Source organism: Oryctolagus cuniculus, chromosome 12, assembly GCF_051225735.1.
Source record: "Oryctolagus cuniculus isolate XC-2025 breed Fujian yellow rabbit chromosome 12, ASM5122573v1, whole genome shotgun sequence".
NCBI classification, from domain to species: domain Eukaryota; kingdom Metazoa; phylum Chordata; class Mammalia; order Lagomorpha; family Leporidae; genus Oryctolagus; species Oryctolagus cuniculus.
Window position 1 is genome coordinate 40,227,656 of NC_142878.1, and position 9,118 is coordinate 40,236,773.

Sequence of the window (9,118 nt, forward strand, 5' to 3'; positions counted from 1 at the left end):
TGCCACGGGCAAGCTCGGGGAGCTGGGCCTGCGCTCCCTGCCCACCCCAAGCAGAACCCCTGTGTACCTTCCCATCGCCCAGGAGGCCCGCGGGGGAATTTCCTCCTCCTATGGAAAGGTGCTTCGCTTAAGGTGATCAGGAAAGCCAACGACAGCCATGTGGACAGCGCCCTGCCACCCCGGGGCTGACTGCAGCACTTGAAGCAAGGAGGATCTTCCACTCCCCGGCCCAAGCTGACCTTGGCTCACCCACAGCCCCCCGGGGTGGGGAGACACAGCGCCGCCGCTGCCAGGCAGAACCCTGGGCAATGCGAAGTCACGTGGTCTGTGTCACTGAGGCTGTGACTCAGCCGCGTGCTTGCCAAAGCTCATTCATAAAGGGGCGAAACTGCTGGGTAGGCACTTTTCAAAGCGAGGGCTCTGCACCTCCTGCAGGGAAAACCTGAGTGACGCAGGAGCTGGGCCTTTCCGGCAGCCCAGGTGGGGGCCAGGGAGGGGGTTGGGGGGGTTGGGGGGTCTGTGGACCCTGAGGTTTCCATCCGTGGCTGTTGGGTGACAGAGGAACGACAGAAAAAAACAAAAAGTGTGGGACTGGTACAAACCCTCCTGCTGGATGGAGGGTCCGCCTGCCTCCCAGGGAGAGGCGTGACACGGATGTGGCTGTGAAGAGGCCCATGTGCCCCGTGGGCTCCCACTCCCTCTGTGCCTTTCCCAGGAGATGCCCGCGGTCCAGGAACACTGAGCGATCAGAGCTGCTCCGAATCTGGACCAGTTCTGGAATTCTAAAGAGCTTGTGAAAAGAGGTTTTTATTATTGAGCTCCCTGACAGGCAGGCTGGGAGCAGGGAGCAGCCCCCGAGCCCTTTCAGGCTGTCCTGGGTCACGTTGCCCGGAGAGAGGGGCGGGGCCGCGATCCGCACGCAGGCTCCGCCCCGCTGGAAATCCCCGCCTCCGTCTGCTCCTGGGGGATGCACAGCCAGGCGGGAGCCACCACCCCAGCTGTGCCCGCACACAGCCTGGGCCCGGGCCCCGCTCCCCTTCTTTCTGTGCCTTCTCCGTAGGACATCAACTTGCCTGATCGTCAGTGGGGGCTGAAACCCAAGGGACGTGAGGGCCTGACAGAGACTTGCAGTGCAAGTGAGAGCCTGGCAGCTAAATGAGGTGATGAAGGGCAGGTGCTGAGGCGCAGTGGGTTGAGCTGCTGCTTGGGACAGCGGTTTCTGCTAGAGTGCCTGGGATTCAGCCCCACCTTGGCTGTCCATCCAGCTCCCTGCTCATGCACCTGGGAGGCAGCAGATGATGGCCCAAGTGCTTGGGGCCCTGCACCCACATGGGGGATCCTGATGGAGTGCCCGGCTTCTGGCTGTGGGCCGGCTCAGCCCCAGCTCTCGGGGCGAACCAGCAGATGAGAGATCTCTCTGTCTGTCTCTGTCTTCCCCTCTCTGCGTGTCAATCTACCTTTCAAATAGATAAAGAGTAAGTCTTTTTCGGTTTAAGATGGGGTGACTTTTGACCTACCCACACTGCAGGAAGAATCGCTGGATACTTGGTGTCCAAGGTCCTGCCCGGGAGATGCTAGAGGTGTGTCAGAGCGGAAGCAGGGAGGCCAAAGGTGACCCCACATCTCACAAGTCGGCCTGCGGACGGGGGCGCTCCCGCTGGCCGAGGCATCCTGGCTGGCTCCGTGCCCAGGGCAGCATCTCTGGCCCCTCCCAGGGGCCTCGCACAGACATGCCTTCTTGCCACTCTGACCACAGACAAATGAAAACTCTCGCAGCAAACAGCTTTCAGAGGCTGCGGCCCTGAAAGGGAATCTGGGCTGCCTTTTCCCACAAGGAGTTCAAGGAATTGTGATTACTCAGAGCCCCCTCTTGACATCCCTGTGAACATTTGAGAAATTCCCAGTGCCTCCCAGTGCCTGCACTGCAGGAAGCCAGGGATGTGCGAGTCACACGGGGGCCAGCAATGAGCGGCTCACAGCAGCCATTGCGTAAGCATAGTTGTGCATGTGCGTGCGTGTATGTGTGTGAGTGTGTGTGTGTTCCTTTGTTTGATAAGGGGAGGAAATGCAAATAACCGAGTGATGACTTCTGGTAAACTTACGCCTAAAAGATGACTTCCTGTCTGCTCTCAGCCCCTCCCACCTCCTCTTCACACTCCCCCCACCCCCCACTCCCTACCCTCGGGGCTCTGAGCAGCTTTTCTACGACAAAGCTGTGGGATCAGCACAATTCATGCGATGAGTTCTGTGAACCCCTCCTTTGGGACTCAAGGTCGTGCTTGAGCCCAGAGATGGATGCGGGGACTCTTCAAGGATGCGGGGCCTGCTGGCCACCGGCCAACTTGCAGCAAAGCCAAACTCTGGGTGGAGACAAGACCTTGGGGGCCTTGGCAAAGGCACTAAGAAAGAATACAGGGCACCGTGGCTGTGGGGAGACAGGTGGCTCACCAGCAACTGTGAGGATGAGCCCACAGGAACTGCATGTGGCCAACTGAGTCCTTTGTGCCCTGTGAACCAGTGGCCTACTAGAAGCCCAAGGGAGTGTCCACCGTGCCCACCAGTGCTGCAAGCAGCCCGGGGCTGCCCCACGACACAGACACAGGCCCAGGAAACATGGCGTCTCAGGGTCCTCGGCCTGTGACACACACCTGTCTCCATTTCTAAAGGGTGGCTTTTTTTTTTTCTAAAAAAGGTGAAAGGAAGGAGGGAGGGAGGGAGGGAGGGAGGGAGGGAGGGAGGGAGAAAGGAAGGAATAAAAAAGGACTTGAAGCAGGCCAGACTCATGCCATCCACAGCTCCCTGCCAGCGCGGCCATCGTGCACACACTGCAGGAAACAGGATGGAAGCCCATTGTGATACATATTTGCCAACAAACACATTTAGGTTTTCACAAAAACAAGCTAGAAAAAGCTCCATTAATACTTAAGACTGTTCTTGGGGCTGGCGCTGTGGCTTAGCAGGTTAAAGCCCCAGCCTGCTGTGCTGGCCTCCCATATGGGTGCCAGTTTGGGTCCCAGCTGCTCCACTTCCTTGGGCCCTTGCACCCGCGTGGGAGACCCAGAAGAAGCTCCTGGCTCCTGGCTTTGGATCAGCACAGCTCCGGTTGTTGTAGCCATCTGGGGAGTGAACCAGTGGATGGAGGACCTTTCTCTCTCTTTCTGCCTCTCCTTCTTTCTGTGTGTATCTCTGCCTTTCAAATAAATAAATCTTAAAAAATAAAAATAAAAAAGACTTGCGACTCCTCCTGCCTTCCCAGTAGCTCCTGCGTAAGCACTACATGTACTCTTTGGAGACGGCGTGTTGAAGACACACAAATACCCCTAGACTGGGAGAGCTCAGCAGCTGGCTTGCTCTCCACCAGCCCCTCCGTGTGCTTGGAGCTTCTCTGTCTTCTGCTCAAATAAAGGTTTGCCGCTTCTCTTGTCGCCGCTGTGTCCAGTCTCGTAAACTGTCACCAGTACCGGGACACCAACCCGGACTCCTCTCCCCAGTGCTCCCGCAGCACTTTGAGCACACTAAGCGAGGAGTGCTGCTTGCTGCTGTGGGACCCTGGAGGAGGGAGCGCCGCTGGGTGTGGGACACAAGCCGCGATGGGTCCCAGAGCCCTCGACCCAACAGCGCGGTCACCCAGGCGCGAGCCTGTGGGTGTTTACTTGTGTCCAGTTGCAATGTCATCTTAGGCTTCTTTTCTCGTCAGCATTACCCATGTTCCTATGTAATCCCCATATCAGCCTTGACAGCGATTGGGTGATATTGCATCAAGAGGCTGCCAACGTCAGGATTCGTAAACTCTCGTAAGGATACTTAGTTTCCAGTTTTGCCCGTTTCAATAACATAGGAGCGAGAATGGAATCTGTTTCACTTTTCTATCCCTTTGGATTTATATTTTCCTACGATAAATTCTCAGAAAAGAAACTACTGTGCTGCCAGGGATGCTGGATAGTGACCGAGATTGCCCAGGTGCCGTCCACAAGGCATGGATGAACGTCCACGGCTCGCAGCAACGCGTGCTTGGCCTGGGGTTCTCCGCCAGGACCGAGGTGTCACAGCACACGTACTTCAAAAAGGTCATGGAAATGGAAGATAAACTTATTTTGGTATAAATTTAGAAATCACATATAAAAGGGGTCTTCAAAAAGTTCGTGGAAATGCACATTATGAAAAAATTATGTGGGCCGGCGCTGTGGTATAGCCAGTATAGCCGCCGCCCTCAGCACTGGCATCCCAAATGAGCACCAATTCAAGTCCTGGCTGTTCCACTTCCGATCCAGCTCCCTGCTAATGCGCCTGGGAAAGCAGCGGAGGATGACCCAAGTGCTTGGGCCCCTGCACGTGGTAGACCCAAATGAAGCTCCTGGCTTCTGGCTTCGGCTTGGCCCAGTCCTGGCCGTTGCAGCCATTTGGAGAGTGAACAAGCCATGGACGATCTCTCTCTGTAAGTGTATGTCTCCCTCGCTCTCTGTAACTCTGTGTTTCAAACAAATAAATAAATCTTTATATAAAAAAAGTGTTCATGGAAAACAGAAGTGCTGGCCCCTTTCACTGGAGAATGGCATCAGAAACACGATCTGCGTGGTAAGTGCACCCCTTGCTACTGGGGTGTCATTTCTCAGGGTCTCAGGTGACAGAGCAAAGAAACATCTATGCATTTGCTCACCTGTACACACATCTGTGTCTTTCTACGTGCAACCAGTATGTGTACAGTAAGTAAAAATGAATTCCCTCTGATGTCCCCAACTCTGCTGCATTGCCACATGGCCCAGTCTAGTCCCCTCCCTTTGCTTGTCATCCCACTCCACCCTACATGTGGAGGGCGGGGTGCTCACCACTCATGGTAAAGAATTTTCTTTCCAGACGCAGATTATTTGTGAAAAGGGGAAAAAATTGTACCTAATTTCTATCAACAGAAAGACAGAAGTCATTCAATACTTTCAAGTTCCCCGTGGCGGCTGTTGCTGTTGGAATGCAGCAGTCTGCCTGGGCCACCAAAGCACCAGGGTTATGTAAGTGACTCTTGGTTCAAGGCCCAGCATCTCCCTCCTGGGGCTGAATGCTCTGGGCCCCTGGCCAGAACTCCCCACAGAGGCCAGTGTGCATTTGAGAGATCTCTCTCTGTCTGCCTCTGTCTAACATTAAAATAAATGAAAATAATTTAAAACCCTGAATAACTTTAAAAATAAATAAATAAACTCTGAGCTGGGGAGAGGGCAGGGTGGCAGCCTCTCCTGACGACTGTTGATGGGGGCATAAACAAGCACAGCCTCATTGAGAGCAGTGTGGCAATATCTTTCAAAATTCCCCTTGACCTTGCCATTCCAGTTCTAGGAATTTACCCTGCAGGTACATCCCCGTGTGTCCACAAGAGACTCATGCAAGCAGCATTGTTTGTAATAGCAAAAAAGAGAGAGAGAGAAAAGAAAGAAAGAAAGAAAGAAAGAAAGAAAGAAAGAAAGAAAGAAAGAAAGAAAGAAAGAAAGAAACAACCCAAATTCTTACTGCCAGGAGCTGGGATAATAAACAATGACACATCAGTAGCATCCCACAGGGCCCCTCCAAGTGAACCAGATCTGTGTGTGCTGGCACAGACAAATCCCCGAGACACACTTTTAATTAATTAATTAATTTATTTATTTGACAGGCAGAGTGGACAGTGAGAGAGAGAGACAGAGAGAAAGGTCTTCCTTTTGCCGTTGGTTCACCCTCCAATGACTGCCGCGTCCGGCGCACTGCGGCTGGAGCACCGCGCTGATCCAGTGGCAGGAGCCAGGAGCCAGATGCTTCTCCTGGTCTCCCATGGGGTGCAGGGCCCAAGCACTTGGGCCATCCTCCACTGCACTCCCTGGCCACAGCAGAGAGCTGGCCTGGAAGAGGGGCAACCGGGACAGAATCCGGCGCCCCGACCGGGACTAGAACCCGGTGTGCCGGCGCCGCTAGGTGGAGGCTTTTAGTTTATTTTTAAAAGCAAGGTGCAAGAGGCCGGAGCTGCGGCGTAGTGGGTAAAGCCGCTGCCTGCAGTGCCAGCATCCCATACAGACACCAACTTGAGTCCCAGCTGCTCCATTTCTGATCCAGCTCTCTGCTATGGCCTGGGAAAGCAGTAGAAGATGGCCTAAATCCTTGGGCCTCTGCACCAGCATGGGAGATTTGGAAGAAGCTCCTGGCTCCTGGCTTTGGATAGGTGCAGCGCCCAGCCGTTGCGGCCATCTGGGGAGTGAACCAGCAGATGGAAGGCACCTGTCTCTCTCTCTCTCTCTGCCGCTGCCTCTGCCTCTCTGAACTCTGCCATTCAAATAAATAAACAAATCTTAAAAGAAAAAAAGCAAGGTACAGAATAGCATATTTAGTTGTCTTCCATTTGCATATTTCTAAAAAGAGAATCTATGTGCAAATACATGCATGTTTTTGCATGGACATTTCTAAAGGAGCACAGAGGTTTCATATCTAATTGTCATGGAATAACTTGTGCTTTGTGAATAGTTCAGCATATGAAGCTGTATTATTTTGATAATGTCTTGCAAGTTAGAGAGTCGAGCCAGAGCAAAGGACCAATGGGAAGCAGGCACAACAGGCACATCTACTGGCCCAGGGCCAGGAGCAGTGGACTGATTTGTGCTGGGAACTAGTGCTGTCCGTGTGGACAGCTTTAGACCACAGAAGCTGAGTCACAGCCACCCTAAGGGGCTGTGACAGAAGCCCACAGCCTTCCAAAGACAGGCCTTGCTGACATGTTCTAGAACAGTTTATCCTTGGGGAAAGAGCACTTGAGGGGCTCCAGACAGGGCTGGGAAGGACAGATAAGAAGGAGTCATGTGCAGAGGGAGACAGAAAATCAGCCCTCTTGTCGCCAGCTTGGCTACTGTCACCCTGCCAAGTCCCACAGGGATCATGGCAACAATTCCAGATAAGCCTGCACCTGCTCTGGAAAGTGAAACTCCTATTTCTCAACAAAATCTACCTAAGCACAAAGGTGAGACCAACAAAGCGTTTTCAAGATCATTTTAGATTATTATTAAGAAAGATGCACGCAGGCCGGCGCCACGGCTCACTAGGCTAATCCTCCGCCTGTGGCGCCAGCACACCGGGTTCTAGTCCCAGTCAGGGCGCCGGATTCTGTCCCGGTTGCCCCTCTTCCAGGCCAGCTCTCTGCTGTGGCCAGGGAGTGCAGTGGAGGATGGCCCAGGTGCTTGGGCCCTGCACCCCATGGGAGACCAGGAGAAGCATCTGGCTCCTGCCTTCAGATCAGCGCGATGTGCGCCGGCCGCGGTAGCCATTGGAGGGTGAACCAACGGTAAAGGAAGTCCTTTCTCTCTGTCTCTCTCTCTCGCTGTCCACTCTGCCTGTCAAAAATAAAAAATAAATAAATAAAAAAAAAAGAAAGATGCACGCACTTGCATAAGACAAAAGAAGAAACTCAAAGCCCCGTAACCGGTGAGTAATGAGGGAACTACAAACACAAATGCAACAAAATCCACGCAAAGTCAAATAAGGAGCTCTTGTTTCCCGTTTTGCCATCAGATTAGCAAAAATGTTAAGGATTGTTACCATTCTGTGCTGGCGAGTGTGTGGGAAACCAGGCACTCTCAAGCGCCACTGGGGAGAGTGAAAATCAGCCCAGAATTTGTGCAGAACAATTAGGCAGCAGTAACACATTAATTGTTCACTCTAGCCCAGCAATTACACTTCTGGGAACCCAACTTCTGACAAGCTCACACAAGGCATGTACGAGGATGTTCACCACAGCATTGTTTATCTAACAAAACACTGGCAACAACTTCAATTGGCCATCAATCAGAGACTGGAGACGTAACTTCTAGTCTATCCACATCTAAGTCTTTATCATGTAGAGAAGCAGATCTGGAAGGAGGGTCACGTAAGACAGGGAAATTAGAAGCAGGTGATAAACAGGGACTGGAAGTTTTACTCCATGTATTTCTATGCTGGATTTATTTTTATCTTTTTCTTTTAAACAATGAGCATGCATAAATGTATTATGGAGTGGCAGCAGGCATAGCCATGATGGTTAGTACACACCTTTGCTTCATTAGTTAGTAGGTGTGTGAGAGATAAAAAACTAAACCTCAAATGTGGGTTTTAACCCCCTATAAAATAGGGCTAGGGGCTGGAGCGCAGCCGGTTAAGCTGCTGCTATTGTAATGCCAGCATTTCATACTGGAGCCCCAGTGCAAGTCCCAGCTGCTCGGCTTCCAATTCAGCTCCCAGCATCAGCTCCTGAGAAAGCAGCAGATGATGGTCCAAGAACTTGGGCCCATGCTACTCATGTGAAAGACCCGGATGGAGTTCCTGACTCCCAGCTTTGGCCTGGTCCACACCTAGCTGATGGCATCTGGGGAGTAAAACAGCAGATAGAATCTCTCTCTCTCCCCTCTCGCTCTCTCTTTTTCTCTCTCTCTTTCTCTGCCTTTCCCTCTGTCACTCTACCTTTCAAATAGATAAATCTTTTTTAACATTTTAAAAATGGGAGGGAGGGGGTGGCGCTGTGGCACAGCGGGTTAAAGCCCTGGCCTGAAGCACCGGCATCCCATATGGGTGTTGGTTCGAGACCCGGCTGTTCCACTTCTGATCCAGCTCTCTGCTATGGCCTGGGAAAGCAGAAGATGGCCCAAGTCCTTGGGCCCCTGCACCCACACGGGAGACCCGGAAGAAGCTCCTGGCTCCTGGCTTCAGATCGGCACAGCTCCGACTGTTGTGGCCATCTGAGGAGTGAACCAGCGGATGGAAGACCTCACTCTCTACCACACTCCGTAACTCTGTCTTTCAAATGAACAAAGTAAATATTTTAAAACATATGGCTGCCGGCTGCAGCGCTCCGGCTGCAGTGGCCATTGTGGGGTGAACCAACGGAAAAAAGGAAGACCTTTCTCTCTGTCTCTCTCTCTCACTGTCCACTCTGCCTGTCAAAAAAAAAAAAAAAAAAAAAAAGGGCTAATAATAGGTGAGGGTTAAGTAAATTGATAGAAGCAAAATGTTTGGAACAGAATCCAGCACATAGTAGGTCTTCTGCTCTCTCCAAAGGCTTGCCTCGGTGTCCTCAAGGAACGAGGGCAGAGGAAAAGGTTTTGTCCAGAGAACATTCTGCCGGATGGGGCCCAGTTTGCTG